Source organism: Schistocerca americana, unplaced genomic scaffold, assembly GCF_021461395.2.
Source record: "Schistocerca americana isolate TAMUIC-IGC-003095 unplaced genomic scaffold, iqSchAmer2.1 HiC_scaffold_116, whole genome shotgun sequence".
In the NCBI taxonomy this organism is placed as follows: Eukaryota; Metazoa; Arthropoda; class Insecta; order Orthoptera; family Acrididae; genus Schistocerca; species Schistocerca americana.
This window is the reverse complement of record NW_025725220.1, coordinates 468,512-494,794: the sequence shown is the minus strand read 5'-3', so window position 1 is coordinate 494,794 and position 26,283 is coordinate 468,512. Positions and strand designations below refer to the sequence as shown.

The 26,283-nt window shown below is 53.0% G+C and overlaps 53 non-coding genes across 53 annotated transcripts; 10 read left to right on the top strand and 43 right to left on the bottom strand.

Moving 5' to 3' along the window:
* Window positions 1–4,648: 4,648 nt before the first annotated feature.
* Window positions 4,649–4,720, bottom strand: Trnae-uuc. The gene has a single exon. It is a non-coding gene; the product is annotated as a tRNA-Glu (tRNA).
* Window positions 4,721–5,001: 281 nt separating this feature from the next.
* Trnam-cau lies at window positions 5,002–5,074 on the bottom strand. Its single transcript has one exon. It is a non-coding gene; the product is annotated as a tRNA-Met (tRNA).
* A 293-nt stretch (window positions 5,075–5,367) lies between these two features.
* Trnag-gcc lies at window positions 5,368–5,438 on the bottom strand. Its single transcript has one exon. It is a non-coding gene; the product is annotated as a tRNA-Gly (tRNA).
* Window positions 5,439–5,779: 341 nt separating this feature from the next.
* Window positions 5,780–5,851, top strand: Trnag-ucc. Its single transcript has one exon. It is a non-coding gene; the product is annotated as a tRNA-Gly (tRNA).
* A 581-nt stretch (window positions 5,852–6,432) lies between these two features.
* Window positions 6,433–6,506, bottom strand: Trnai-aau. The gene has a single exon. It is a non-coding gene; the product is annotated as a tRNA-Ile (tRNA).
* A 198-nt stretch (window positions 6,507–6,704) lies between these two features.
* Trnae-uuc lies at window positions 6,705–6,776 on the bottom strand. The gene has a single exon. It is a non-coding gene; the product is annotated as a tRNA-Glu (tRNA).
* A 281-nt stretch (window positions 6,777–7,057) lies between these two features.
* Window positions 7,058–7,130, bottom strand: Trnam-cau. Its single transcript has one exon. It is a non-coding gene; the product is annotated as a tRNA-Met (tRNA).
* Window positions 7,131–7,423: 293 nt separating this feature from the next.
* Window positions 7,424–7,494, bottom strand: Trnag-gcc. The gene has a single exon. It is a non-coding gene; the product is annotated as a tRNA-Gly (tRNA).
* Window positions 7,495–7,835: 341 nt separating this feature from the next.
* Trnag-ucc lies at window positions 7,836–7,907 on the top strand. The gene has a single exon. It is a non-coding gene; the product is annotated as a tRNA-Gly (tRNA).
* Window positions 7,908–8,488: 581 nt separating this feature from the next.
* Trnai-aau lies at window positions 8,489–8,562 on the bottom strand. Its single transcript has one exon. It is a non-coding gene; the product is annotated as a tRNA-Ile (tRNA).
* A 198-nt stretch (window positions 8,563–8,760) lies between these two features.
* On the bottom strand, window positions 8,761–8,832 carry Trnae-uuc. The gene has a single exon. It is a non-coding gene; the product is annotated as a tRNA-Glu (tRNA).
* Window positions 8,833–9,113: 281 nt separating this feature from the next.
* On the bottom strand, window positions 9,114–9,186 carry Trnam-cau. Its single transcript has one exon. It is a non-coding gene; the product is annotated as a tRNA-Met (tRNA).
* A 293-nt stretch (window positions 9,187–9,479) lies between these two features.
* Window positions 9,480–9,550, bottom strand: Trnag-gcc. The gene has a single exon. It is a non-coding gene; the product is annotated as a tRNA-Gly (tRNA).
* A 341-nt stretch (window positions 9,551–9,891) lies between these two features.
* Window positions 9,892–9,963, top strand: Trnag-ucc. The gene has a single exon. It is a non-coding gene; the product is annotated as a tRNA-Gly (tRNA).
* A 581-nt stretch (window positions 9,964–10,544) lies between these two features.
* Window positions 10,545–10,618, bottom strand: Trnai-aau. Its single transcript has one exon. It is a non-coding gene; the product is annotated as a tRNA-Ile (tRNA).
* A 198-nt stretch (window positions 10,619–10,816) lies between these two features.
* On the bottom strand, window positions 10,817–10,888 carry Trnae-uuc. The gene has a single exon. It is a non-coding gene; the product is annotated as a tRNA-Glu (tRNA).
* Window positions 10,889–11,169: 281 nt separating this feature from the next.
* Window positions 11,170–11,242, bottom strand: Trnam-cau. The gene has a single exon. It is a non-coding gene; the product is annotated as a tRNA-Met (tRNA).
* A 293-nt stretch (window positions 11,243–11,535) lies between these two features.
* Window positions 11,536–11,606, bottom strand: Trnag-gcc. Its single transcript has one exon. It is a non-coding gene; the product is annotated as a tRNA-Gly (tRNA).
* Window positions 11,607–11,947: 341 nt separating this feature from the next.
* Window positions 11,948–12,019, top strand: Trnag-ucc. Its single transcript has one exon. It is a non-coding gene; the product is annotated as a tRNA-Gly (tRNA).
* A 581-nt stretch (window positions 12,020–12,600) lies between these two features.
* Window positions 12,601–12,674, bottom strand: Trnai-aau. The gene has a single exon. It is a non-coding gene; the product is annotated as a tRNA-Ile (tRNA).
* A 198-nt stretch (window positions 12,675–12,872) lies between these two features.
* Window positions 12,873–12,944, bottom strand: Trnae-uuc. The gene has a single exon. It is a non-coding gene; the product is annotated as a tRNA-Glu (tRNA).
* A 281-nt stretch (window positions 12,945–13,225) lies between these two features.
* On the bottom strand, window positions 13,226–13,298 carry Trnam-cau. Its single transcript has one exon. It is a non-coding gene; the product is annotated as a tRNA-Met (tRNA).
* Window positions 13,299–13,591: 293 nt separating this feature from the next.
* On the bottom strand, window positions 13,592–13,662 carry Trnag-gcc. Its single transcript has one exon. It is a non-coding gene; the product is annotated as a tRNA-Gly (tRNA).
* Window positions 13,663–14,003: 341 nt separating this feature from the next.
* Trnag-ucc lies at window positions 14,004–14,075 on the top strand. The gene has a single exon. It is a non-coding gene; the product is annotated as a tRNA-Gly (tRNA).
* Window positions 14,076–14,656: 581 nt separating this feature from the next.
* On the bottom strand, window positions 14,657–14,730 carry Trnai-aau. The gene has a single exon. It is a non-coding gene; the product is annotated as a tRNA-Ile (tRNA).
* A 198-nt stretch (window positions 14,731–14,928) lies between these two features.
* Window positions 14,929–15,000, bottom strand: Trnae-uuc. Its single transcript has one exon. It is a non-coding gene; the product is annotated as a tRNA-Glu (tRNA).
* Window positions 15,001–15,281: 281 nt separating this feature from the next.
* Trnam-cau lies at window positions 15,282–15,354 on the bottom strand. Its single transcript has one exon. It is a non-coding gene; the product is annotated as a tRNA-Met (tRNA).
* Window positions 15,355–15,647: 293 nt separating this feature from the next.
* Trnag-gcc lies at window positions 15,648–15,718 on the bottom strand. The gene has a single exon. It is a non-coding gene; the product is annotated as a tRNA-Gly (tRNA).
* Window positions 15,719–16,059: 341 nt separating this feature from the next.
* Window positions 16,060–16,131, top strand: Trnag-ucc. Its single transcript has one exon. It is a non-coding gene; the product is annotated as a tRNA-Gly (tRNA).
* Window positions 16,132–16,712: 581 nt separating this feature from the next.
* On the bottom strand, window positions 16,713–16,786 carry Trnai-aau. Its single transcript has one exon. It is a non-coding gene; the product is annotated as a tRNA-Ile (tRNA).
* A 198-nt stretch (window positions 16,787–16,984) lies between these two features.
* On the bottom strand, window positions 16,985–17,056 carry Trnae-uuc. Its single transcript has one exon. It is a non-coding gene; the product is annotated as a tRNA-Glu (tRNA).
* A 281-nt stretch (window positions 17,057–17,337) lies between these two features.
* Window positions 17,338–17,410, bottom strand: Trnam-cau. The gene has a single exon. It is a non-coding gene; the product is annotated as a tRNA-Met (tRNA).
* Window positions 17,411–17,703: 293 nt separating this feature from the next.
* On the bottom strand, window positions 17,704–17,774 carry Trnag-gcc. The gene has a single exon. It is a non-coding gene; the product is annotated as a tRNA-Gly (tRNA).
* A 341-nt stretch (window positions 17,775–18,115) lies between these two features.
* On the top strand, window positions 18,116–18,187 carry Trnag-ucc. Its single transcript has one exon. It is a non-coding gene; the product is annotated as a tRNA-Gly (tRNA).
* A 581-nt stretch (window positions 18,188–18,768) lies between these two features.
* Window positions 18,769–18,842, bottom strand: Trnai-aau. The gene has a single exon. It is a non-coding gene; the product is annotated as a tRNA-Ile (tRNA).
* A 198-nt stretch (window positions 18,843–19,040) lies between these two features.
* Trnae-uuc lies at window positions 19,041–19,112 on the bottom strand. Its single transcript has one exon. It is a non-coding gene; the product is annotated as a tRNA-Glu (tRNA).
* Window positions 19,113–19,393: 281 nt separating this feature from the next.
* Window positions 19,394–19,466, bottom strand: Trnam-cau. The gene has a single exon. It is a non-coding gene; the product is annotated as a tRNA-Met (tRNA).
* Window positions 19,467–19,759: 293 nt separating this feature from the next.
* Window positions 19,760–19,830, bottom strand: Trnag-gcc. The gene has a single exon. It is a non-coding gene; the product is annotated as a tRNA-Gly (tRNA).
* Window positions 19,831–20,171: 341 nt separating this feature from the next.
* Window positions 20,172–20,243, top strand: Trnag-ucc. The gene has a single exon. It is a non-coding gene; the product is annotated as a tRNA-Gly (tRNA).
* Window positions 20,244–20,824: 581 nt separating this feature from the next.
* On the bottom strand, window positions 20,825–20,898 carry Trnai-aau. The gene has a single exon. It is a non-coding gene; the product is annotated as a tRNA-Ile (tRNA).
* A 198-nt stretch (window positions 20,899–21,096) lies between these two features.
* Trnae-uuc lies at window positions 21,097–21,168 on the bottom strand. The gene has a single exon. It is a non-coding gene; the product is annotated as a tRNA-Glu (tRNA).
* Window positions 21,169–21,449: 281 nt separating this feature from the next.
* Trnam-cau lies at window positions 21,450–21,522 on the bottom strand. Its single transcript has one exon. It is a non-coding gene; the product is annotated as a tRNA-Met (tRNA).
* A 293-nt stretch (window positions 21,523–21,815) lies between these two features.
* Window positions 21,816–21,886, bottom strand: Trnag-gcc. Its single transcript has one exon. It is a non-coding gene; the product is annotated as a tRNA-Gly (tRNA).
* A 341-nt stretch (window positions 21,887–22,227) lies between these two features.
* On the top strand, window positions 22,228–22,299 carry Trnag-ucc. The gene has a single exon. It is a non-coding gene; the product is annotated as a tRNA-Gly (tRNA).
* A 581-nt stretch (window positions 22,300–22,880) lies between these two features.
* Window positions 22,881–22,954, bottom strand: Trnai-aau. Its single transcript has one exon. It is a non-coding gene; the product is annotated as a tRNA-Ile (tRNA).
* A 198-nt stretch (window positions 22,955–23,152) lies between these two features.
* Window positions 23,153–23,224, bottom strand: Trnae-uuc. Its single transcript has one exon. It is a non-coding gene; the product is annotated as a tRNA-Glu (tRNA).
* Window positions 23,225–23,505: 281 nt separating this feature from the next.
* Trnam-cau lies at window positions 23,506–23,578 on the bottom strand. The gene has a single exon. It is a non-coding gene; the product is annotated as a tRNA-Met (tRNA).
* A 293-nt stretch (window positions 23,579–23,871) lies between these two features.
* On the bottom strand, window positions 23,872–23,942 carry Trnag-gcc. The gene has a single exon. It is a non-coding gene; the product is annotated as a tRNA-Gly (tRNA).
* A 341-nt stretch (window positions 23,943–24,283) lies between these two features.
* On the top strand, window positions 24,284–24,355 carry Trnag-ucc. Its single transcript has one exon. It is a non-coding gene; the product is annotated as a tRNA-Gly (tRNA).
* Window positions 24,356–24,936: 581 nt separating this feature from the next.
* On the bottom strand, window positions 24,937–25,010 carry Trnai-aau. Its single transcript has one exon. It is a non-coding gene; the product is annotated as a tRNA-Ile (tRNA).
* A 198-nt stretch (window positions 25,011–25,208) lies between these two features.
* On the bottom strand, window positions 25,209–25,280 carry Trnae-uuc. Its single transcript has one exon. It is a non-coding gene; the product is annotated as a tRNA-Glu (tRNA).
* A 281-nt stretch (window positions 25,281–25,561) lies between these two features.
* On the bottom strand, window positions 25,562–25,634 carry Trnam-cau. The gene has a single exon. It is a non-coding gene; the product is annotated as a tRNA-Met (tRNA).
* Window positions 25,635–25,927: 293 nt separating this feature from the next.
* Trnag-gcc lies at window positions 25,928–25,998 on the bottom strand. Its single transcript has one exon. It is a non-coding gene; the product is annotated as a tRNA-Gly (tRNA).
* Window positions 25,999–26,283: the final 285 nt, after the last annotated feature.

The following is a 26,283-nucleotide window of genomic DNA, read 5'->3' as shown; positions in this document are numbered from 1 at the left end:
TCCGGTGTAAGGATTCGGAAAAGTTTCGATGATAAATTATTGTGGCGGTCTTCTAAAAGCTGAAGTGTACGCTTGATATAAAGAGCCGTAGTTTTGCGGCGGATATCGGTCAGTCCGAGGCCTCCTTCTCGCGGTTTTAAAGTTATAGTACTGGCCGCCACTTTAAATATCTCACCTCTCCAAACATACTTGCAGATGAAGCTCATGATGGTTTTGGATATCGCTTTAGGTATCGGCAGTATTTGACCTACATATACTGCTTTCGAAAGGACAGCGCAGTTGATTAATTGCACCCTTTGGATAATGTTCAAGTCTCTAAGTCGGTTCATTATTAAAGTACCTCGAATACTATGTAAGACCTTCTTCCAGTTGAATGTCGTTGTTTGCAGGGGGCATCGGTAGAACCTCACACCTAACGCAGTGTGATGGTCTACAGACCTGGCCCATTCGAGGGCAGTGTTCCTGAAGCCATGGAGATTTAGAAAGGAGCTTTTCATATCGTTGATTTGCGCTCCCGTTGCGAAGCAGTAAAGGCGAACAATCTCTCTCAGTCTTACAACGTCGTCATTACTTCTGACGATGACACCGACGTCGTCGGCGTAAGCGTTGGTAGCGTTACTGACCCCTGAAATTGATATGCCTTCTAATTCCTTGTTTAATCGTTTCAGCAAAGGTTCTAGTGCGACCACAAATAGCATCATTGATAAAGGACTTCCCTGCGGGACACCATTTGCTATTTCGACATCTCGAGTATAGTGTCCATTGATTAAAATTTTGGTTTTCATCCCTTGCAATAGATTTTTTAAGACAATTAAAAATTTGTCGTTAAAACCTATATGCATCAGAGTGGTAAATAAATATTCATGGTTTACCCTATCAAAGGCTTTAGAAAAGTCGATAAAAACGAGGCCAGCCTTCGTCAATGTCGTTGAGAAGATACTGATTATGTCCCTGTATTCGCAGACTGTTTTAAAAATATTCCGACCCGGGAGACACGTTTGATGGGGACCAATGACAGTATCAAACACCGGTCGGAGTCTGTTTTTTACAACCCTGGCAATAATTTTATAATCAGAGTTCATTAAGGATATCGGTCTCATTTTGTTGAACTGTTTGACATCCGAATTGATTCCCTTAGGAAGTAAAACAGTGACACACTCTTTCATTTCGTCAGGTATGTGCCCTCCACTCAAGATTTCGTTGACGACTTGTGTGAATTTATTCCTTATAATATGCCAATATTGAGAATAAAATTCTACGGGTAAACCGTCGGGCCCAGGTGATTTTTTAACAGGTGAGCTTTTAATTACTTCGAAAATGTCTTCAGACAGGATTTCAACAGTGAGGCTCCTGTTGTGTTCTGCAGTTACTAGTTGTTCCATATCACAGTTTCGGAGCAGTTCCTGTCCATGATCTGGGAAATACTGGTGAGCACTGTACAATTGATTATAATACCTATGAGCCTCGTTTAAAATATCTTTTTGTTGAGTTAAAAGACTTTGATCTTCAGAGAGCAATGACTGAATAAAATTTCTTAGACGATTTTTTTCGTGCTGGAGTAGATGATAGAGTGAAGCGTGTTCTTCTTCCACTGTGGTTTGAACTCGTGATTTTATTGTCAGTCCTTCCAGCTGTTTGCGTTTAAGACTAAGAAGTTCGGCCTTGACCTGTTTGATACCCGTTCTGACAGCCGCGGACATGGGCATATCATAAAGGTCACGCAGACAAGTATAATAGAATTCGACAGTGCGCCGAGACCAAAGTGCCCTTTCCCTACTGTAAGAAATTAGAGTAGATCTAAGTTTCTTTTTGGCGCATAAAGTCCACCAATCTATCGTTGACCGGTATGTGTGGCTTTGTCGGAGTGAAAGTTGCCAAGAAGCTTCTAACTGCTCAGTTAGGGCGTTATCTCGAAGCATGGCGATATTTAATTTCCAAAAAGGACGGCCCCAGCATGTCTTCTGTTTAGGAAGTCCAATGCTGCACCTTAGTGCTAGATGGTCGGAAAAGAAAGTTGGTATTCGTTCGACGCCACTGATTTTGCTGGCTAAATGTGAACTTACGTATATGCGGTCGATCCGACTTTGAGCTTTAGTGCTAAAATATGTGTACTGGACAGACACGGGGTATTTGACCTCCCAAGCGTCCTGCCATTTCATTGTTTTCACAAGACCATCTAGTTCTGGGGAGAAATTGAAATTTGGCGTTTGGTCTTTCCTGTGTAGGACACAATTCCAGTCACCTCCGACTATTACATCAACGGGGTTTTCCTTTAGTAAAAACACGAGATCATTTTTAAAAAACTTGGCTCGTTCTGTTCGACCACTGCTTCCCGAAGGTACATAAACATTTATAATCGTAACACCGAAAATCTTAAAACTGATTCCCCGCCCCGATTCCAACATGGTTACATCTGTTATTGCAATACCTTCCTTGACCAGGACAGCGGTGCCGCAAGCGCCTTCTGAGGCGACATTGAGAATTGCAGTAAATCCCGGAACATACAAATTTGAAAAACACACTTCTTGAAAAAGCGCAATATCGGTATCGGACTGATATATGAAGTCCCGGAGGGCAGCAATGTTAGTTGCACTCTGGATCTTGTTAATATTAACAGTCATAACGTGATACGTTTGATCCATAAGCAAGAGCTGTTATTGTTTACTGGACTTTCCGGCGATTAGGCATATGTAGGCCGAATTCACATGTCATTCGTGCGCTCAAAGTGTAGTCGTGAGCTTGAGAGGTTGCGGTTAACATGCCATACCATTGTTCGCAGATACATGTGGCAGTGTTGTCTCCGTATCGTCTGCCCATTCAAAACGACTATTCTGGGGAGATTGTCTACGTTGGGAAGTAGGTACGTCCTGATGGTCTGAAAATTCGAGGCCTGGTGCTCCTTCGTCCCGGACACCGTGCTCAGGTGATGTCCGTAGATGCGATGGTATGCTACCGACCTCAGGTTCCCTCCGGCCATGGTCTTCGATCGTTGTCTGTTCCTGAATGCTCCTCAACCTATCCCGCAGAGCCGGGGCTAAGCTTTCAGCAGCCTGGTGTGCTAACCGCTTTTTGCGACGTTTCCTAGCTTTCCGAGGCGATCTTGACCGCTCTGGAGACGAATCAGGGGACTTTTCGGACGAATGCGGAGACGAAGTCGGCGATGCAAGCCGGTCTTGTGTCCTAGTCGAAGAGCCAACGCTGCTCTTTTCACCAGGCGTGGAAGAAAGGACTACCGCAGTTAGACTCGCCTCTGTCGCAGGGGGCCTGTCAGCCGCGCTGTGGGAAGCAGAACCGTAGTCATGGACTCCTTGTGTCAGTTGGATGATCGAGTGATCTATGCTCATGTCTTGCCCAACAATATTCTGAACTGGATCGTCCGTTGCCGCTACTTTCGTGGTGGTCTCGTCCTGTCGTGCGCAATCAGGCGGTTGCAGGGAGGTATCCACAGTAACCGCAGAAGGTTCTGCTCGCGAGCTACGAGAAGGCTCGGCACTGTCGTAAGGTACCTGACTTTCACTGGTGGGACACTGGGGCGCTGTATGGTTAGTCATAGCTACGGATCTACCACTGTCTATATGGTTGTTAACACTCTCGGGATGCTCGCATTGGTCCCCCAGTTCGAAAGATGTCTGCCGAGCTGATCGCAAAGGTGACGTGGCAGCAGCGTACGTCATCTGCAGGTGAACTACAGGCCCTGCACCTTCGGATTCCACCCTTGGTAATTGAGGAACCCTCCGTCTACTGCACTCAGCACGCACGTGCTCTGTCGAGTTACAAATGGCACAGGTACGAGGCTGTCCATCGTAAATGATCAACGCACGGTATCCTCCAATAATTACAAAGGAAGGAATGTGCTTGAGAAGTTCCATCTTAACCTGGCGAACGCCATTCAAAACGGGAAACATGTGGGGTTCTGACCACATTTCCGCAACATTGGAAATTACTCTGCCATACGCCCCGAGAACACGATTGATTTCGACTACAGGCATTTCAAAAGGAAGCTCAAATACTCTTACTGTTCGTATTCCCATCCCAGCATAGGATACATCGACATCGCTAACTGAGCCGTCTAAGTGATTAAACTTAATAATACCTCCACATTGTTCAACAAGTGCGACACATTTAGCAGGATCTGCCAATTTCACATATGCCGAGTTAGTCACAAACGATAAATGAACTCCAACTAAATCATCTTTCGTAATTCCAACTTTTTCTGTGAGCCACAGTTTGATTTCAAAAGCTTTCGGTCGTACGAAATTTCTATCGAAAGCGAATTTAATCGTGTCTTTTCTCATCTTCATCAAACCAATACACAATTAAGTGAAGTAATGCGCTTGCGAGCCGGCCTACCTGGCTCGCAGGAAAACAGCCTTGTTGACACGAAACGTCCGCAGCGGCCGCCACACGTCCGTCTCGCGCCGAAGACGAGGCGCGAATGAGCTAACGGGCCTCGGCAGATGCAGCTGCTCAGCCCTACGCTGGAATCAGGTGGCATGAAGCCATACACCATTCCTATGGTCGTCGTGTGTCTGCTTCCCTAGTCTATATTCTGCTGACGGTCACGAAACAGTAGCTATATTGCGAGCAGGACGGGAAACGGCCGCTCGGACAGCTCAAACTTGTCACGATTAGTGTGGAAAAAATTCCGTTCCGGTACCGGGAATCGAACCCGGGCCTCCTGGGTGAAAGCCAGGTATCCTAGCCACTAGACCACACCGGATGCGGCCGTTTCATTCGACCGTTCGTACGGTCGCTTGTCGCATTGTCGCTCTCTTTGCGAGCATCTTTGCACATACTGACTGGCAAGGCGCGCACCTCAAACGTCGCAGAGCAATGCTTTTGGCTTCATGCTCTGCTGGGAGAAGAGGAATAGGGAAGCTGTATGTAGCAATAACAGGAAGTAAACATTTTCCCGCTGAAGCGTTGAAACGTTGTGGATAACAAACAAGAAATAAGTTGGCGCCCTAGCAACAGCACCACCTTCAGTCACAGAAAATTAGATGCCCCGGGTGAGGATCGAACTCACGACCTTAAGATTATGAGACTTACGCGCTGCCTACTGCGCTACCGAGGCAGGCGATCGTTAGACCTTCTGGAATCTTGGTAAGTACCGAATACAAGTGGTAGAGAGTCTGCACTCCCTGGCTCATTTTTTCTGTTGCTACACGTGCATTCACAGCGCGGCAGGCAACTTGCGATGCTAGGCCGACGCCAGTATGTACAATAGCACGCAGGAGTCCAAACGAGCAGTCGTCCGCGCTGCATGATTGGTTCTTTCCACACGGAATCCCGCGGTTCATTCTCATGGCTCACGCAGTTCGAGTGCGAAAGACACGCAGCACCCCTACCGGAGAAAAAACAAAATGATGCATCGGCCGGGAATCGAACCCGGGCCGCCCGCGTGGCAGGCGAGCATTCTACCACTGAACCACCGATGCTCGGGCCAGCGGTACCTTCACGCTGCTTCCCGAGCAGATGTCTCAAGGGAAAGTGGGACTGCCGTCAAGCGCCGTAGCATTCTGTGGAGAAGATGCTGCAGACGCTGAATCCTGCACTGCACTGCTTAAAGATGCCGCCAGAACGCGGTCCTCTGCGTACTCTTGCGTCGCCGGCGCCGACTCTTGCCAAAGGATGCGAAATGTGCGCGGATACGCTGTCCAAATGCGTCTGGATGTGCTCCCCTAGCCTGCCTCGAAATGCGCCTGCCGGGTACGATCACCTTCGGCCGCTGCCGACAGGCGGGAAGCCGACTCAGCGCGGTGGCGGGGCGCTCGCTTGTGCGGTGGTGGTGTAGTGGTCAGCATAGTTGCCTTCCAAGCAGTTGATCCGGGTTCGATTCCCGGCCACCGCAGCAGGCTTTTAATTTCGCGTATGAGTACTTTTGCCACGCGCTCTTAAACTATTGTTTTTTCGCCCTCTTACTCGCTGCATACCAGCCCTTAGTGTGTCTCGACTTGTCTCGACTTTGCTCAGCTGACGCGAGAGCTGACGCTCTCAAATCGGCCTATATCAAAACGACAAGCACGAGAAACGACTGAGAGAGGTAAGGAGAGGCGAGGCGATGGACACACAGCACGCCCCCTTCATTTCACGGTGGCGTCTCCCTGGCCGAATCGGGCTGTAGCTCCGAAAACAAAGGAGAAACAAAAGTAGGAAGTAAAACTGCCAATAGTGCCCTGTGTTCCCATGCGCTCACCCGCCCAAGTACTGACAAGGGCCAAAGTTGTTACGCATCGGCAATCGGACATTTTCTTTCATTTTCTCTAACCAGTGTATTCAAGATATTATGGCCATTGCCGAGTGAATGCTGTAGTGCTTCCCGACGAGTCGGGTTCGGATCCTCTGTCAACTTCCACGCAGGGTGATGATCATTTGGTCATCACACTCGCCAGCTGAAATCGGCGCTGCCTTTTCGCAGTAGTAAAAGAGAAGTGGCCCGTGGGGGGATCGAACCCACGACCTTCGCGTTATTAGCACGACGCTCTAACCAACTGAGCTAACGGGCCTCGGCAGATGCAGCTGCTCAGCCCTACGCTGGAATCAGGTGGCATGAAGCCATACACCATTCCTATGGTCGTCGTGTGTCTGCTTCCCTAGTCTATATTCTGCTGACGGTCACGAAACAGTAGCTATATTGCGAGCAGGACGGGAAACGGCCGCTCGGACAGCTCAAACTTGTCACGATTAGTGTGGAAAAAATTCCGTTCCGGTACCGGGAATCGAACCCGGGCCTCCTGGGTGAAAGCCAGGTATCCTAGCCACTAGACCACACCGGATGCGGCCGTTTCATTCGACCGTTCGTACGGTCGCTTGTCGCATTGTCGCTCTCTTTGCGAGCATCTTTGCACATACTGACTGGCAAGGCGCGCACCTCAAACGTCGCAGAGCAATGCTTTTGGCTTCATGCTCTGCTGGGAGAAGAGGAATAGGGAAGCTGTATGTAGCAATAACAGGAAGTAAACATTTTCCCGCTGAAGCGTTGAAACGTTGTGGATAACAAACAAGAAATAAGTTGGCGCCCTAGCAACAGCACCACCTTCAGTCACAGAAAATTAGATGCCCCGGGTGAGGATCGAACTCACGACCTTAAGATTATGAGACTTACGCGCTGCCTACTGCGCTACCGAGGCAGGCGATCGTTAGACCTTCTGGAATCTTGGTAAGTACCGAATACAAGTGGTAGAGAGTCTGCACACCCTGGCTCATTTTTTCTGTTGCTACACGTGCATTCACGGCGCGGCAGGCAACTTGCGATGCTAGGCCGACGCCAGTATGTACAATAGCACGCAGGAGTCCAAACGAGCAGTCGTCCGCGCTGCATGATTGGTTCTTTCCACACGGAATCCCGCGGTTCATTCTCATGGCTCACGCAGTTCGAGTGCGAAAGACACGCAGCACCCCTACCGGAGAAAAAACAAAATGATGCATCGGCCGGGAATCGAACCCGGGCCGCCCGCGTGGCAGGCGAGCATTCTACCACTGAACCACCGATGCTCGGGCCAGCGGTACCTCCACGATGCTTCCCGAGCAGATGTCTCAAGGGAAAGTGGGACTGCCGTCAAGCGCCGTAGCATTCTGTGGAGAAGATGCTGCAGACGCTGAATCCTGCACTGCACTGCTTAAAGATGCCGCCAGAACGCGGTCCTCTGCGTACTCTTGCGTCGCCGGCGCCGACTCTTGCCAAAGGATGCGAAATGTGCGCGGATACGCTGTCCGAATGCGTCTGGATGTGCTCCCCTAGCCTGCCTCGAAATGCGCCTGCCGGGTACGATCACCTTCGGCCGCTGCCGACAGGCGGGAAGCCGACTCAGCGCGGTGGCGGGGCGCTCGCTTGTGCGGTGGTGGTGTAGTGGTCAGCATAGTTGCCTTCCAAGCAGTTGATCCGGGTTCGATTCCCGGCCACCGCAGCAGGCTTTTAATTTCGCGTATGAGTACTTTTGCCACGCGCTCTTAAACTATTGTTTTTTCGCCCTCTTACTCGCTGCATACCAGCCCTTAGTGTGTCTCGACTTGTCTCGACTTTGCTCAGCTGACGCGAGAGCTGACGCTCTCAAATCGGCCTATATCAAAACGACAAGCACGAGAAACGACTGAGAGAGGTAAGGAGAGGCGAGGCGATGGACACACAGCACGCCCCCTTCATTTCACGGTGGCGTCTCCCTGGCCGAATCGGGCTGTAGCTCCGAAAACAAAGGAGAAACAAAAATAGGAAGTAAAACTGCCAATAGTGCCCTGTGTTCCCATGCGCTCACCCGCCCAAGTACTGACAAGGGCCAAAGTTGTTACGCATCGGCAATCGGACATTTTCTTTCATTTTCTCTAACCAGTGTATTCAAGATATTATGGCCATTGCCGAGTGAATGCTGTAGTGCTTCCCGACGAGTCGGGTTCGGATCCTCTGTCAACTTCCACGCAGGGTGATGATCATTTGGTCATCACACTCGCCAGCTGAAATCGGCGCTGCCTTTTCGCAGTAGTAAAAGAGAAGTGGCCCGTGGGGGGATCGAACCCACGACCTTCGCGTTATTAGCACGACGCTCTAACCAACTGAGCTAACGGGCCTCGGCAGATGCAGCTGCTCAGCCCTACGCTGGAATCAGGTGGCATGAAGCCATACACCATTCCTATGGTCGTCGTGTGTCTGCTTCCCTAGTCTATATTCTGCTGACGGTCACGAAACAGTAGCTATATTGCGAGCAGGACGGGAAACGGCCGCTCGGACAGCTCAAACTTGTCACGATTAGTGTGGAAAAAATTCCGTTCCGGTACCGGGAATCGAACCCGGGCCTCCTGGGTGAAAGCCAGGTATCCTAGCCACTAGACCACACCGGATGCGGCCGTTTCATTCGACCGTTCGTACGGTCGCTTGTCGCATTGTCGCTCTCTTTGCGAGCATCTTTGCACATACTGACTGGCAAGGCGCGCACCTCAAACGTCGCAGAGCAATGCTTTTGGCTTCATGCTCTGCTGGGAGAAGAGGAATAGGGAAGCTGTATGTAGCAATAACAGGAAGTAAACATTTTCCCGCTGAAGCGTTGAAACGTTGTGGATAACAAACAAGAAATAAGTTGGCGCCCTAGCAACAGCACCACCTTCAGTCACAGAAAATTAGATGCCCCGGGTGAGGATCGAACTCACGACCTTAAGATTATGAGACTTACGCGCTGCCTACTGCGCTACCGAGGCAGGCGATCGTTAGACCTTCTGGAATCTTGGTAAGTACCGAATACAAGTGGTAGAGAGTCTGCACACCCTGGCTCATTTTTTCTGTTGCTACACGTGCATTCACGGCGCGGCAGGCAACTTGCGATGCTAGGCCGGCGCCAGTATGTACAATAGCACGCAGGAGTCCAAACGAGCAGTCGTCCGCGCTGCATGATTGGTTCTTTCCACACGGAATCCCGCGGTTCATTCTCATGGCTCACGCAGTTCGAGTGCGAAAGACACGCAGCACCCCTACCGGAGAAAAAACAAAATGATGCATCGGCCGGGAATCGAACCCGGGCCGCCCGCGTGGCAGGCGAGCATTCTACCACTGAACCACCGATGCTCGGGCCAGCGGTACCTTCACGCTGCTTCCCGAGCAGATGTCTCAAGGGAAAGTGGGACTGCCGTCAAGCGCCGTAGCATTCTGTGGAGAAGATGCTGCAGACGCTGAATCCTGCACTGCACTGCTTAAAGATGCCGCCAGAACGCGGTCCTCTGCGTACTCTTGCGTCGCCGGCGCCGACTCTTGCCAAAGGATGCGAAATGTGCGCGGATACGCTGTCCGAATGCGTTTGGATGTGCTCCCCTAGCCTGCCTCGAAATGCGCCTGCCGGGTACGATCACCTTCGGCCGCTGCCGACAGGCGGGAAGCCGACTCAGCGCGGTGGCGGGGCGCTCGCTTGTGCGGTGGTGGTGTAGTGGTCAGCATAGTTGCCTTCCAAGCAGTTGATCCGGGTTCGATTCCCAGCCACCGCAGCAGGCTTTTAATTTCGCGTATGAGTACTTTTGCCACGCGCTCTTAAACTATTGTTTTTTCGCCCTCTTACTCGCTGCATACCAGCCCTTAGTGTGTCTCGACTTGTCTCGACTTTGCTCAGCTGACGCGAGAGCTGACGCTCTCAAATCGGCCTATATCAAAACGACAAGCACGAGAAACGACTGAGAGAGGTAAGGAGAGGCGAGGCGATGGACACACAGCACGCCCCCTTCATTTCACGGTGGCGTCTCCCTGGCCGAATCGGGCTGTAGCTCCGAAAACAAAGGAGAAACAAAAATAGGAAGTAAAACTGCCAATAGTGCCCTGTGTTCCCATGCGCTCACCCGCCCAAGTACTGACAAGGGCCAAAGTTGTTACGCATCGGCAATCGGACATTTTCTTTCATTTTCTCTAACCAGTGTATTCAAGATATTATGGCCATTGCCGAGTGAATGCTGTAGTGCTTCCCGACGAGTCGGGTTCGGATCCTCTGTCAACTTCCACGCAGGGTGATGATCATTTGGTCATCACACTCGCCAGCTGAAATCGGCGCTGCCTTTTCGCAGTAGTAAAAGAGAAGTGGCCCGTGGGGGGATCGAACCCACGACCTTCGCGTTATTAGCACGACGCTCTAACCAACTGAGCTAACGGGCCTCGGCAGATGCAGCTGCTCAGCCCTACGCTGGAATCAGGTGGCATGAAGCCATACACCATTCCTATGGTCGTCGTGTGTCTGCTTCCCTAGTCTATATTCTGCTGACGGTCACGAAACAGTAGCTATATTGCGAGCAGGACGGGAAACGGCCGCTCGGACAGCTCAAACTTGTCACGATTAGTGTGGAAAAAATTCCGTTCCGGTACCGGGAATCGAACCCGGGCCTCCTGGGTGAAAGCCAGGTATCCTAGCCACTAGACCACACCGGATGCGGCCGTTTCATTCGACCGTTCGTACGGTCGCTTGTCGCATTGTCGCTCTCTTTGCGAGCATCTTTGCACATACTGACTGGCAAGGCGCGCACCTCAAACGTCGCAGAGCAATGCTTTTGGCTTCATGCTCTGCTGGGAGAAGAGGAATAGGGAAGCTGTATGTAGCAATAACAGGAAGTAAACATTTTCCCGCTGAAGCGTTGAAACGTTGTGGATAACAAACAAGAAATAAGTTGGCGCCCTAGCAACAGCACCACCTTCAGTCACAGAAAATTAGATGCCCCGGGTGAGGATCGAACTCACGACCTTAAGATTATGAGACTTACGCGCTGCCTACTGCGCTACCGAGGCAGGCGATCGTTAGACCTTCTGGAATCTTGGTAAGTACCGAATACAAGTGGTAGAGAGTCTGCACTCCCTGGCTCATTTTTTCTGTTGCTACACGTGCATTCACGGCGCGGCAGGCAACTTGCGATGCTAGGCCGACGCCAGTATGTACAATAGCACGCAGGAGTCCAAACGAGCAGTCGTCCGCGCTGCATGATTGGTTCTTTCCACACGGAATCCCGCGGTTCATTCTCATGGCTCACGCAGTTCGAGTGCGAAAGACACGCAGCACCCCTACCGGAGAAAAAACAAAATGATGCATCGGCCGGGAATCGAACCCGGGCCGCCCGCGTGGCAGGCGAGCATTCTACCACTGAACCACCGATGCTCGGGCCAGCGGTACCTTCACGCTGCTTCCCGAGCAGATGTCTCAAGGGAAAGTGGGACTGCCGTCAAGCGCCGTAGCATTCTGTGGAGAAGATGCTGCAGACGCTGAATCCTGCACTGCACTGCTTAAAGATGCCGCCAGAACGCGGTCCTCTGCGTACTCTTGCGTCGCCGGCGCCGACTCTTGCCAAAGGATGCGAAATGTGCGCGGATACGCTGTCCGAATGCGTCTGGATGTGCTCCCCTAGCCTGCCTCGAAATGCGCCTGCCGGGTACGATCACCTTCGGCCGCTGCCGACAGGCGGGAAGCCGACTCAGCGCGGTGGCGGGGCGCTCGCTTGTGCGGTGGTGGTGTAATGGTCAGCATAGTTGCCTTCCAAGCAGTTGATCCGGGTTCGATTCCCGGCCACCGCAGCAGGCTTTTAATTTCGCGTATGAGTACTTTTGCCACGCGCTCTTAAACTATTGTTTTTTCGCCCTCTTACTCGCTGCATACCAGCCCTTAGTGTGTCTCGACTTGTCTCGACTTTGCTCAGCTGACGCGAGAGCTGACGCTCTCAAATCGGCCTATATCAAAACGACAAGCACGAGAAACGACTGAGAGAGGTAAGGAGAGGCGAGGCGATGGACACACAGCACGCCCCCTTCATTTCACGGTGGCGTCTCCCTGGCCGAATCGGGCTGTAGCTCCGAAAACAAAGGAGAAACAAAAATAGGAAGTAAAACTGCCAATAGTGCCCTGTGTTCCCATGCGCTCACCCGCCCAAGTACTGACAAGGGCCAAAGTTGTTACGCATCGGCAATCGGACATTTTCTTTCATTTTCTCTAACCAGTGTATTCAAGATATTATGGCCATTGCCGAGTGAATGCTGTAGTGCTTCCCGACGAGTCGGGTTCGGATCCTCTGTCAACTTCCACGCAGGGTGATGATCATTTGGTCATCACACTCGCCAGCTGAAATCGGCGCTGCCTTTTCGCAGTAGTAAAAGAGAAGTGGCCCGTGGGGGGATCGAACCCACGACCTTCGCGTTATTAGCACGACGCTCTAACCAACTGAGCTAACGGGCCTCGGCAGATGCAGCTGCTCAGCCCTACGCTGGAATCAGGTGGCATGAAGCCATACACCATTCCTATGGTCGTCGTGTGTCTGCTTCCCTAGTCTATATTCTGCTGACGGTCACGAAACAGTAGCTATATTGCGAGCAGGACGGGAAACGGCCGCTCGGACAGCTCAAACTTGTCACGATTAGTGTGGAAAAAATTCCGTTCCGGTACCGGGAATCGAACCCGGGCCTCCTGGGTGAAAGCCAGGTATCCTAGCCACTAGACCACACCGGATGCGGCCGTTTCATTCGACCGTTCGTACGGTCGCTTGTCGCATTGTCGCTCTCTTTGCGAGCATCTTTGCACATACTGACTGGCAAGGCGCGCACCTCAAACGTCGCAGAGCAATGCTTTTGGCTTCATGCTCTGCTGGGAGAAGAGGAATAGGGAAGCTGTATGTAGCAATAACAGGAAGTAAACATTTTCCCGCTGAAGCGTTGAAACGTTGTGGATAACAAACAAGAAATAAGTTGGCGCCCTAGCAACAGCACCACCTTCAGTCACAGAAAATTAGATGCCCCGGGTGAGGATCGAACTCACGACCTTAAGATTATGAGACTTACGCGCTGCCTACTGCGCTACCGAGGCAGGCGATCGTTAGACCTTCTGGAATCTTGGTAAGTACCGAATACAAGTGGTAGAGAGTCTGCACTCCCTGGCTCATTTTTTCTGTTGCTACACGTGCATTCACGGCGCGGCAGGCAACTTGCGATGCTAGGCCGACGCCAGTATGTACAATAGCACGCAGGAGTCCAAACGAGCAGTCGTCCGCGCTGCATGATTGGTTCTTTCCACACGGAATCCCGCGGTTCATTCTCATGGCTCACGCAGTTCGAGTGCGAAAGACACGCAGCACCCCTACCGGAGAAAAAACAAAATGATGCATCGGCCGGGAATCGAACCCGGGCCGCCCGCGTGGCAGGCGAGCATTCTACCACTGAACCACCGATGCTCGGGCCAGCGGTACCTTCACGCTGCTTCCCGAGCAGATGTCTCAAGGGAAAGTGGGACTGCCGTCAAGCGCCGTAGCATTCTGTGGAGAAGATGCTGCAGACGCTGAATCCTGCACTGCACTGCTTAAAGATGCCGCCAGAACGCGGTCCTCTGCGTACTCTTGCGTCGCCGGCGCCGACTCTTGCCAAAGGATGCGAAATGTGCGCGGATACGCTGTCCGAATGCGTCTGGATGTGCTCCCCTAGCCTGCCTCGAAATGCGCCTGCCGGGTACGATCACCTTCGGCCGCTGCCGACAGGCGGGAAGCCGACTCAGCGCGGTGGCGGGGCGCTCGCTTGTGCGGTGGTGGTGTAGTGGTCAGCATAGTTGCCTTCCAAGCAGTTGATCCGGGTTCGATTCCCGGCCACCGCAGCAGGCTTTTAATTTCGCGTATGAGTACTTTTGCCACGCGCTCTTAAACTATTGTTTTTTCGCCCTCTTACTCGCTGCATACCAGCCCTTAGTGTGTCTCGACTTGTCTCGACTTTGCTCAGCTGACGCGAGAGCTGACGCTCTCAAATCGGCCTATATCAAAACGACAAGCACGAGAAACGACTGAGAGAGGTAAGGAGAGGCGAGGCGATGGACACACAGCACGCCCCCGTCATTTCACGGTGGCGTCTCCCTGGCCGAATCGGGCTGTAGCTCCGAAAACAAAGGAGAAACAAAAATAGGAAGTAAAACTGCCAATAGTGCCCTGTGTTCCCATGCGCTCACCCGCCCAAGTACTGACAAGGGCCAAAGTTGTTACGCATCGGCAATCGGACATTTTCTTTCATTTTCTCTAACCAGTGTATTCAAGATATTATGGCCATTGCCGAGTGAATGCTGTAGTGCTTCCCGACGAGTCGGGTTCGGATCCTCTGTCAACTTCCACGCAGGGTGATGATCATTTGGTCATCACACTCGCCAGCTGAAATCGGCGCTGCCTTTTCGCAGTAGTAAAAGAGAAGTGGCCCGTGGGGGGATCGAACCCACGACCTTCGCGTTATTAGCACGACGCTCTAACCAACTGAGCTAACGGGCCTCGGCAGATGCAGCTGCTCAGCCCTACGCTGGAATCAGGTGGCATGAAGCCATACACCATTCCTATGGTCGTCGTGTGTCTGCTTCCCTAGTCTATATTCTGCTGACGGTCACGAAACAGTAGCTATATTGCGAGCAGGACGGGAAACGGCCGCTCGGACAGCTCAAACTTGTCACGATTAGTGTGGAAAAAATTCCGTTCCGGTACCGGGAATCGAACCCGGGCCTCCTGGGTGAAAGCCAGGTATCCTAGCCACTAGACCACACCGGATGCGGCCGTTTCATTCGACCGTTCGTACGGTCGCTTGTCGCATTGTCGCTCTCTTTGCGAGCATCTTTGCACATACTGACTGGCAAGGCGCGCACCTCAAACGTCGCAGAGCAATGCTTTTGGCTTCATGCTCTGCTGGGAGAAGAGGAATAGGGAAGCTGTATGTAGCAATAACAGGAAGTAAACATTTTCCCGCTGAAGCGTTGAAACGTTGTGGATAACAAACAAGAAATAAGTTGGCGCCCTAGCAACAGCACCACCTTCAGTCACAGAAAATTAGATGCCCCGGGTGAGGATCGAACTCACGACCTTAAGATTATGAGACTTACGCGCTGCCTACTGCGCTACCGAGGCAGGCGATCGTTAGACCTTCTGGAATCTTGGTAAGTACCGAATACAAGTGGTAGAGAGTCTGCACTCCCTGGCTCATTTTTTCTGTTGCTACACGTGCATTCACGGCGCGGCAGGCAACTTGCGATGCTAGGCCGACGCCAGTATGTACAATAGCACGCAGGAGTCCAAACGAGCAGTCGTCCGCGCTGCATGATTGGTTCTTTCCACACGGAATCCCGCGGTTCATTCTCATGGCTCACGCAGTTCGAGTGCGAAAGACACGCAGCACCCCTACCGGAGAAAAAACAAAATGATGCATCGGCCGGGAATCGAACCCGGGCCGCCCGCGTGGCAGGCGAGCATTCTACCACTGAACCACCGATGCTCGGGCCAGCGGTACCTTCACGCTGCTTCCCGAGCAGATGTCTCAAGGGAAAGTGGGACTGCCGTCAAGCGCCGTAGCATTCTGTGGAGAAGATGCTGCAGACGCTGAATCCTGCACTGCACTGCTTAAAGATGCCGCCAGAACGCGGTCCTCTGCGTACTCTTGCGTCGCCGGCGCCGACTCTTGCCAAAGGATGCGAAATGTGCGCGGATACGCTGTCCGAATGCGTCTGGATGTGCTCCCCTAGCCTGCCTCGAAATGCGCCTGCCGGGTACGATCACCTTCGGCCGCTGCCGACAGGCGGGAAGCCGACTCAGCGCGGTGGCGGGGCGCTCGCTTGTGCGGTGGTGGTGTAATGGTCAGCATAGTTGCCTTCCAAGCAGTTGATCCGGGTTCGATTCCCGGCCACCGCAGCAGGCTTTTAATTTCGCGTATGAGTACTTTTGCCACGCGCTCTTAAACTATTGTTTTTTCGCCCTCTTACTCGCTGCATACCAGCCCTTAGTGTGTCTCGACTTGTCTCGACTTTGCTCAGCTGACGCGAGAGCTGACGCTCTCAAATCGGCCTATATCAAAACGACAAGCACGAGAAACGACTGAGAGAGGTAAGGAGAGGCGAGGCGATGGACACACAGCACGCCCCCTTCATTTCACGGTGGCGTCTCCCTGGCCGAATCGGGCTGTAGCTCCGAAAACAAAGGAGAAACAAAAATAGGAAGTAAAACTGCCAATAGTGCCCTGTGTTCCCATGCGCTCACCCGCCCAAGTACTGACAAGGGCCAAAGTTGTTACGCATCGGCAATCGAACATTTTCTTTCATTTTCTCTAACCAGTGTATTCAAGATATTATGGCCATTGCCGAGTGAATGCTGTAGTGCTTCCCGACGAGTCGGGTTCGGATCCTCTGTCAACTTCCACGCAGGGTGATGATCATTTGGTCATCACACTCGCCAGCTGAAATCGGCGCTGCCTTTTCGCAGTAGTAAAAGAGAAGTGGCCCGTGGGGGGATCGAACCCACGACCTTCGCGTTATTAGCACGACGCTCTAACCAACTGAGCTAACGGGCCTCGGCAGATGCAGCTGCTCAGCCCTACGCTGGAATCAGGTGGCATGAAGCCATACACCATTCCTATGGTCGTCGTGTGTCTGCTTCCCTAGTCTATATTCTGCTGACGGTCACGAAACAGTAGCTATATTGCGAGCAGGACGGGAAACGGCCGCTCGGACAGCTCAAACTTGTCACGATTAGTGTGGAAAAAATTCCGTTCCGGTACCGGGAATCGAACCCGGGCCTCCTGGGTGAAAGCCAGGTATCCTAGCCACTAGACCACACCGGATGCGGCCGTTTCATTCGACCGTTCGTACGGTCGCTTGTCGCATTGTCGCTCTCTTTGCGAGCATCTTTGCACATACTGACTGGCAAGGCGCGCACCTCAAACGTCGCAGAGCAATGCTTTTGGCTTCATGCTCTGCTGGGAGAAGAGGAATAGGGAAGCTGTATGTAGCAATAACAGGAAGTAAACATTTTCCCGCTGAAGCGTTGAAACGTTGTGGATAACAAACAAGAAATAAGTTGGCGCCCTAGCAACAGCACCACCTTCAGTCACAGAAAATTAGATGCCCCGGGTGAGGATCGAACTCACGACCTTAAGATTATGAGACTTACGCGCTGCCTACTGCGCTACCGAGGCAGGCGATCGTTAGACCTTCTGGAATCTTGGTAAGTACCGAATACAAGTGGTAGAGAGTCTGCACTCCCTGGCTCATTTTTTCTGTTGCTACACGTGCATTCACGGCGCGGCAGGCAACTTGCGATGCTAGGCCGACGCCAGTATGTACAATAGCACGCAGGAGTCCAAACGAGCAGTCGTCCGCGCTGCATGATTGGTTCTTTCCACACGGAATCCCGCGGTTCATTCTCATGGCTCACGCAGTTCGAGTGCGAAAGACACGCAGCACCCCTACCGGAGAAAAAACAAAATGATGCATCGGCCGGGAATCGAACCCGGGCCGCCCGCGTGGCAGGCGAGCATTCTACCACTGAACCACCGATGCTCGGGCCAGCGGTACCTTCACGCTGCTTCCCGAGCAGATGTCTCAAGGGAAAGTGGGACTGCCGTCAAGCGCCGTAGCATTCTGTGGAGAAGATGCTGCAGACGCTGAATCCTGCACTGCACTGCTTAAAGATGCCGCCAGAACGCGGTCCTCTGCGTACTCTTGCGTCGCCGGCGCCGACTCTTGCCAAAGGATGCGAAATGTGCGCGGATACGCTGTCCGAATGCGTCTGGATGTGCTCCCCTAGCCTGCCTCGAAATGCGCCTGCCGGGTACGATCACCTTCGGCCGCTGCCGACAGGCGGGAAGCCGACTCAGCGCGGTGGCGGGGCGCTCGCTTGTGCGGTGGTGGTGTAGTGGTCAGCATAGTTGCCTTCCAAGCAGTTGATCCGGGTTCGATTCCCGGCCACCGCAGCAGGCTTTTAATTTCGCGTATGAGTACTTTTGCCACGCGCTCTTAAACTATTGTTTTTTCGCCCTCTTACTCGCTGCATACCAGCCCTTAGTGTGTCTCGACTTGTCTCGACTTTGCTCAGCTGACGCGAGAGCTGACGCTCTCAAATCGGCCTATATCAAAACGACAAGCACGAGAAACGACTGAGAGAGGTAAGGAGAGGCGAGGCGATGGACACACAGCACGCCCCCGTCATTTCACGGTGGCGTCTCCCTGGCCGAATCGGGCTGTAGCTCCGAAAACAAAGGAGAAACAAAAATAGGAAGTAAAACTGCCAATAGTGCCCTGTGTTCCCATGCGCTCACCCGCCCAAGTACTGACAAGGGCCAAAGTTGTTACGCATCGGCAATCGGACATTTTCTTTCATTTTCTCTAACCAGTGTATTCAAGATATTATGGCCATTGCCGAGTGAATGCTGTAGTGCTTCCCGACGAGTCGGGTTCGGATCCTCTGTCAACTTCCACGCAGGGTGATGATCATTTGGTCATCACACTCGCCAGCTGAAATCGGCGCTGCCTTTTCGCAGTAGTAAAAGAGAAGTGGCCCGTGGGGGGATCGAACCCACGACCTTCGCGTTATTAGCACGACGCTCTAACCAACTGAGCTAACGGGCCTCGGCAGATGCAGCTGCTCAGCCCTACGCTGGAATCAGGTGGCATGAAGCCATACACCATTCCTATGGTCGTCGTGTGTCTGCTTCCCTAGTCTATATTCTGCTGACGGTCACGAAACAGTAGCTATATTGCGAGCAGGACGGGAAACGGCCGCTCGGACAGCTCAAACTTGTCACGATTAGTGTGGAAAAAATTCCGTTCCGGTACCGGGAATCGAACCCGGGCCTCCTGGGTGAAAGCCAGGTATCCTAGCCACTAGACCACACCGGATGCGGCCGTTTCATTCGACCGTTCGTACGGTCGCTTGTCGCATTGTCGCTCTCTTTGCGAGCATCTTTGCACATACTGACTGGCAAGGCGCGCACCTCAAACGTCGCAGAGCAATGCTTTTGGCTTCATGCTCTGCTGGGAGAAGAGGAATAGGGAAGCTGTATGTAGCAATAACAGGAAGTAAACATTTTCCCGCTGAAGCGTTGAAACGTTGTGGATAACAAACAAGAAATAAGTTGGCGCCCTAGCAACAGCACCACCTTCAGTCACAGAAAATTAGATGCCCCGGGTGAGGATCGAACTCACGACCTTAAGATTATGAGACTTACGCGCTGCCTACTGCGCTACCGAGGCAGGCGATCGTTAGACCTTCTGGAATCTTGGTAAGTACCGAATACAAGTGGTAGAGAGTCTGCACTCCCTGGCTCATTTTTTCTGTTGCTACACGTGCATTCACGGCGCGGCAGGCAACTTGCGATGCTAGGCCGACGCCAGTATGTACAATAGCACGCAGGAGTCCAAACGAGCAGTCGTCCGCGCTGCATGATTGGTTCTTTCCACACGGAATCCCGCGGTTCATTCTCATGGCTCACGCAGTTCGAGTGCGAAAGACACGCAGCACCCCTACCGGAGAAAAAACAAAATGATGCATCGGCCGGGAATCGAACCCGGGCCGCCCGCGTGGCAGGCGAGCATTCTACCACTGAACCACCGATGCTCGGGCCAGCGGTACCTTCACGCTGCTTCCCGAGCAGATGTCTCAAGGGAAAGTGGGACTGCCGTCAAGCGCCGTAGCATTCTGTGGAGAAGATGCTGCAGACGCTGAATCCTGCACTGCACTGCTTAAAGATGCCGCCAGAACGCGGTCCTCTGCGTACTCTTGCGTCGCCGGCGCCGACTCTTGCCAAAGGATGCGAAATGTGCGCGGATACGCTGTCCGAATGCGTCTGGATGTGCTCCCCTAGCCTGCCTCGAAATGCGCCTGCCGGGTACGATCACCTTCGGCCGCTGCCGACAGGCGGGAAGCCGACTCAGCGCGGTGGCGGGGCGCTCGCTTGTGCGGTGGTGGTGTAATGGTCAGCATAGTTGCCTTCCAAGCAGTTGATCCGGGTTCGATTCCCGGCCACCGCAGCAGGCTTTTAATTTCGCGTATGAGTACTTTTGCCACGCGCTCTTAAACTATTGTTTTTTCGCCCTCTTACTCGCTGCATACCAGCCCTTAGTGTGTCTCGACTTGTCTCGACTTTGCTCAGCTGACGCGAGAGCTGACGCTCTCAAATCGGCCTATATCAAAACGACAAGCACGAGAAACGACTGAGAGAGGTAAGGAGAGGCGAGGCGATGGACACACAGCACGCCCCCTTCATTTCACGGTGGCGTCTCCCTGGCCGAATCGGGCTGTAGCTCCGAAAACAAAGGAGAAACAAAAATAGGAAGTAAAACTGCCAATAGTGCCCTGTGTTCCCATGCGCTCACCCGCCCAAGTACTGACAAGGGCCAAAGTTGTTACGCATCGGCAATCGGACATTTTCTTTCATTTTCTCTAACCAGTGTATTCAAGATATTATGGCCATTGCCGAGTGAATGCTGTAGTGCTTCCCGACGAGTCGGGTTCGGATCCTCTGTCAACTTCCACGCAGGGTGATGATCATTTGGTCATCACACTCGCCAGCTGAAATCGGCGCTGCCTTTTCGCAGTAGTAAAAGAGAAGTGGCCCGTGGGGGGATCGAACCCACGACCTTCGCGTTATTAGCACGACGCTCTAACCAACTGAGCTAACGGGCCTCGGCAGATGCAGCTGCTCAGCCCTACGCTGGAATCAGGTGGCATGAAGCCATACACCATTCCTATGGTCGTCGTGTGTCTGCTTCCCTAGTCTATATTCTGCTGACGGTCACGAAACAGTAGCTATATTGCGAGCAGGACGGGAAACGGCCGCTCGGACAGCTCAAACTTGTCACGATTAGTGTGGAAAAAATTCCGTTCCGGTACCGGGAATCGAACCCGGGCCTCCTGGGTGAAAGCCAGGTATCCTAGCCACTAGACCACACCGGATGCGGCCGTTTCATTCGACCGTTCGTACGGTCGCTTGTCGCATTGTCGCTCTCTTTGCGAGCATCTTTGCACATACTGACTGGCAAGGCGCGCACCTCAAACGTCGCAGAGCAATGCTTTTGGCTTCATGCTCTGCTGGGAGAAGAGGAATAGGGAAGCTGTATGTAGCAATAACAGGAAGTAAACATTTTCCCGCTGAAGCGTTGAAACGTTGTGGATAACAAACAAGAAATAAGTTGGCGCCCTAGCAACAGCACCACCTTCAGTCACAGAAAATTAGATGCCCCGGGTGAGGATCGAACTCACGACCTTAAGATTATGAGACTTACGCGCTGCCTACTGCGCTACCGAGGCAGGCGATCGTTAGACCTTCTGGAATCTTGGTAAGTACCGAATACAAGTGGTAGAGAGTCTGCACTCCCTGGCTCATTTTTTCTGTTGCTACACGTGCATTCACGGCGCGGCAGGCAACTTGCGATGCTAGGCCGACGCCAGTATGTACAATAGCACGCAGGAGTCCAAACGAGCAGTCGTCCGCGCTGCATGATTGGTTCTTTCCACACGGAATCCCGCGGTTCATTCTCATGGCTCACGCAGTTCGAGTGCGAAAGACACGCAGCACCCCTACCGGAGAAAAAACAAAATGATGCATCGGCCGGGAATCGAACCCGGGCCGCCCGCGTGGCAGGCGAGCATTCTACCACTGAACCACCGATGCTCGGGCCAGCGGTACCTTCACGCTGCTTCCCGAGCAGATGTCTCAAGGGAAAGTGGGACTGCCGTCAAGCGCCGTAGCATTCTGTGGAGAAGATGCTGCAGACGCTGAATCCTGCACTGCACTGCTTAAAGATGCCGCCAGAACGCGGTCCTCTGCGTACTCTTGCGTCGCCGGCGCCGACTCTTGCCAAAGGATGCGAAATGTGCGCGGATACGCTGTCCGAATGCGTCTGGATGTGCTCCCCTAGCCTGCCTCGAAATGCGCCTGCCGGGTACGATCACCTTCGGCCGCTGCCGACAGGCGGGAAGCCGACTCAGCGCGGTGGCGGGGCGCTCGCTTGTGCGGTGGTGGTGTAGTGGTCAGCATAGTTGCCTTCCAAGCAGTTGATCCGGGTTCGATTCCCGGCCACCGCAGCAGGCTTTTAATTTCGCGTATGAGTACTTTTGCCACGCGCTCTTAAACTATTGTTTTTTCGCCCTCTTACTCGCTGCATACCAGCCCTTAGTGTGTCTCGACTTGTCTCGACTTTGCTCAGCTGACGCGAGAGCTGACGCTCTCAAATCGGCCTATATCAAAACGACAAGCACGAGAAACGACTGAGAGAGGTAAGGAGAGGCGAGGCGATGGACACACAGCACGCCCCCGTCATTTCACGGTGGCGTCTCCCTGGCCGAATCGGGCTGTAGCTCCGAAAACAAAGGAGAAACAAAAATAGGAAGTAAAACTGCCAATAGTGCCCTGTGTTCCCATGCGCTCACCCGCCCAAGTACTGACAAGGGCCAAAGTTGTTACGCATCGGCAATCGGACATTTTCTTTCATTTTCTCTAACCAGTGTATTCAAGATATTATGGCCATTGCCGAGTGAATGCTGTAGTGCTTCCCGACGAGTCGGGTTCGGATCCTCTGTCAACTTCCACGCAGGGTGATGATCATTTGGTCATCACACTCGCCAGCTGAAATCGGCGCTGCCTTTTCGCAGTAGTAAAAGAGAAGTGGCCCGTGGGGGGATCGAACCCACGACCTTCGCGTTATTAGCACGACGCTCTAACCAACTGAGCTAACGGGCCTCGGCAGATGCAGCTGCTCAGCCCTACGCTGGAATCAGGTGGCATGAAGCCATACACCATTCCTATGGTCGTCGTGTGTCTGCTTCCCTAGTCTATATTCTGCTGACGGTCACGAAACAGTAGCTATATTGCGAGCAGGACGGGAAACGGCCGCTCGGACAGCTCAAACTTGTCACGATTAGTGTGGAAAAAATTCCGTTCCGGTACCGGGAATCGAACCCGGGCCTCCTGGGTGAAAGCCAGGTATCCTAGCCACTAGACCACACCGGATGCGGCCGTTTCATTCGACCGTTCGTACGGTCGCTTGTCGCATTGTCGCTCTCTTTGCGAGCATCTTTGCACATACTGACTGGCAAGGCGCGCACCTCAAACGTCGCAGAGCAATGCTTTTGGCTTCATGCTCTGCTGGGAGAAGAGGAATAGGGAAGCTGTATGTAGCAATAACAGGAAGTAAACATTTTCCCGCTGAAGCGTTGAAACGTTGTGGATAACAAACAAGAAATAAGTTGGCGCCCTAGCAACAGCACCACCTTCAGTCACAGAAAATTAGATGCCCCGGGTGAGGATCGAACTCACGACCTTAAGATTATGAGACTTACGCGCTGCCTACTGCGCTACCGAGGCAGGCGATCGTTAGACCTTCTGGAATCTTGGTAAGTACCGAATACAAGTGGTAGAGAGTCTGCACTCCCTGGCTCATTTTTTCTGTTGCTACACGTGCATTCACGGCGCGGCAGGCAACTTGCGATGCTAGGCCGACGCCAGTATGTACAATAGCACGCAGGAGTCCAAACGAGCAGTCGTCCGCGCTGCATGATTGGTTCTTTCCACACGGAATCCCGCGGTTCATTCTCATGGCTCACGCAGTTCGAGTGCGAAAGACACGCAGCACCCCTACCGGAGAAAAAACAAAATGATGCATCGGCCGGGAATCGAACCCGGGCCGCCCGCGTGGCAGGCGAGCATTCTACCACTGAACCACCGATGCTCGGGCCAGCGGTACCTTCACGCTGCTTCCCGAGCAGATGTCTCAAGGGAAAGTGGGACTGCCGTCAAGCGCCGTAGCATTCTGTGGAGAAGATGCTGCAGACGCTGAATCCTGCACTGCACTGCTTAAAGATGCCGCCAGAACGCGGTCCTCTGCGTACTCTTGCGTCGCCGGCGCCGACTCTTGCCAAAGGATGCGAAATGTGCGCGGATACGCTGTCCGAATGCGTCTGGATGTGCTCCCCTAGCCTGCCTCGAAATGCGCCTGCCGGGTACGATCACCTTCGGCCGCTGCCGACAGGCGGGAAGCCGACTCAGCGCGGTGGCGGGGCGCTCGCTTGTGCGGTGGTGGTGTAATGGTCAGCATAGTTGCCTTCCAAGCAGTTGATCCGGGTTCGATTCCCGGCCACCGCAGCAGGCTTTTAATTTCGCGTATGAGTACTTTTGCCACGCGCTCTTAAACTATTGTTTTTTCGCCCTCTTACTCGCTGCATACCAGCCCTTAGTGTGTCTCGACTTGTCTCGACTTTGCTCAGCTGACGCGAGAGCTGACGCTCTCAAATCGGCCTATATCAAAACGACAAGCACGAGAAACGACTGAGAGAGGTAAGGAGAGGCGAGGCGATGGACACACAGCACGCCCCCTTCATTTCACGGTGGCGTCTCCCTGGCCGAATCGGGCTGTAGCTCCGAAAACAAAGGAGAAACAAAAATAGGAAGTAAAACTGCCAATAGTGCCCTGTGTTCCCATGCGCTCACCCGCCCAAGTACTGACAAGGGCCAAAGTTGTTACGCATCGGCAATCGGACATTTTCTTTCATTTTCTCTAACCAGTGTATTCAAGATATTATGGCCATTGCCGAGTGAATGCTGTAGTGCTTCCCGACGAGTCGGGTTCGGATCCTCTGTCAACTTCCACGCAGGGTGATGATCATTTGGTCATCACACTCGCCAGCTGAAATCGGCGCTGCCTTTTCGCAGTAGTAAAAGAGAAGTGGCCCGTGGGGGGATCGAACCCACGACCTTCGCGTTATTAGCACGACGCTCTAACCAACTGAGCTAACGGGCCTCGGCAGATGCAGCTGCTCAGCCCTACGCTGGAATCAGGTGGCATGAAGCCATACACCATTCCTATGGTCGTCGTGTGTCTGCTTCCCTAGTCTATATTCTGCTGACGGTCACGAAACAGTAGCTATATTGCGAGCAGGACGGGAAACGGCCGCTCGGACAGCTCAAACTTGTCACGATTAGTGTGGAAAAAATTCCGTTCCGGTACCGGGAATCGAACCCGGGCCTCCTGGGTGAAAGCCAGGTATCCTAGCCACTAGACCACACCGGATGCGGCCGTTTCATTCGACCGTTCGTACGGTCGCTTGTCGCATTGTCGCTCTCTTTGCGAGCATCTTTGCACATACTGACTGGCAAGGCGCGCACCTCAAACGTCGCAGAGCAATGCTTTTGGCTTCATGCTCTGCTGGGAGAAGAGGAATAGGGAAGCTGTATGTAGCAATAACAGGAAGTAAACATTTTCCCGCTGAAGCGTTGAAACGTTGTGGATAACAAACAAGAAATAAGTTGGCGCCCTAGCAACAGCACCACCTTCAGTCACAGAAAATTAGATGCCCCGGGTGAGGATCGAACTCACGACCTTAAGATTATGAGACTTACGCGCTGCCTACTGCGCTACCGAGGCAGGCGATCGTTAGACCTTCTGGAATCTTGGTAAGTACCGAATACAAGTGGTAGAGAGTCTGCACACCCTGGCTCATTTTTTCTGTTGCTACACGTGCATTCACGGCGCGGCAGGCAACTTGCGATGCTAGGCCGGCGCCAGTATGTACAATAGCACGCAGGAGTCCAAACGAGCAGTCGTCCGCGCTGCATGATTGGTTCTTTCCACACGGAATCCCGCGGTTCATTCTCATGGCTCACGCAGTTCGAGTGCGAAAGACACGCAGCACCCCTACCGGAGAAAAAACAAAATGATGCATCGGCCGGGAATCGAACCCGGGCCGCCCGCGTGGCAGGCGAGCATTCTACCACTGAACCACCGATGCTCGGGCCAGCGGTACCTTCACGCTGCTTCCCGAGCAGATGTCTCAAGGGAAAGTGGGACTGCCGTCAAGCGCCGTAGCATTCTGTGGAGAAGATGCTGCAGACGCTGAATCCTGCACTGCACTGCTTAAAGATGCCGCCAGAACGCGGTCCTCTGCGTACTCTTGCGTCGGGCCAGCGGTACCTTCACGCTGCTTCCCGAGCAGATGTCTCAAGGGAAAGTGGGACTGCCGTCAAGCGCCGTAGCATTCTGTGGAGAAGATGCTGCAGACGCTGAATCCTGCACT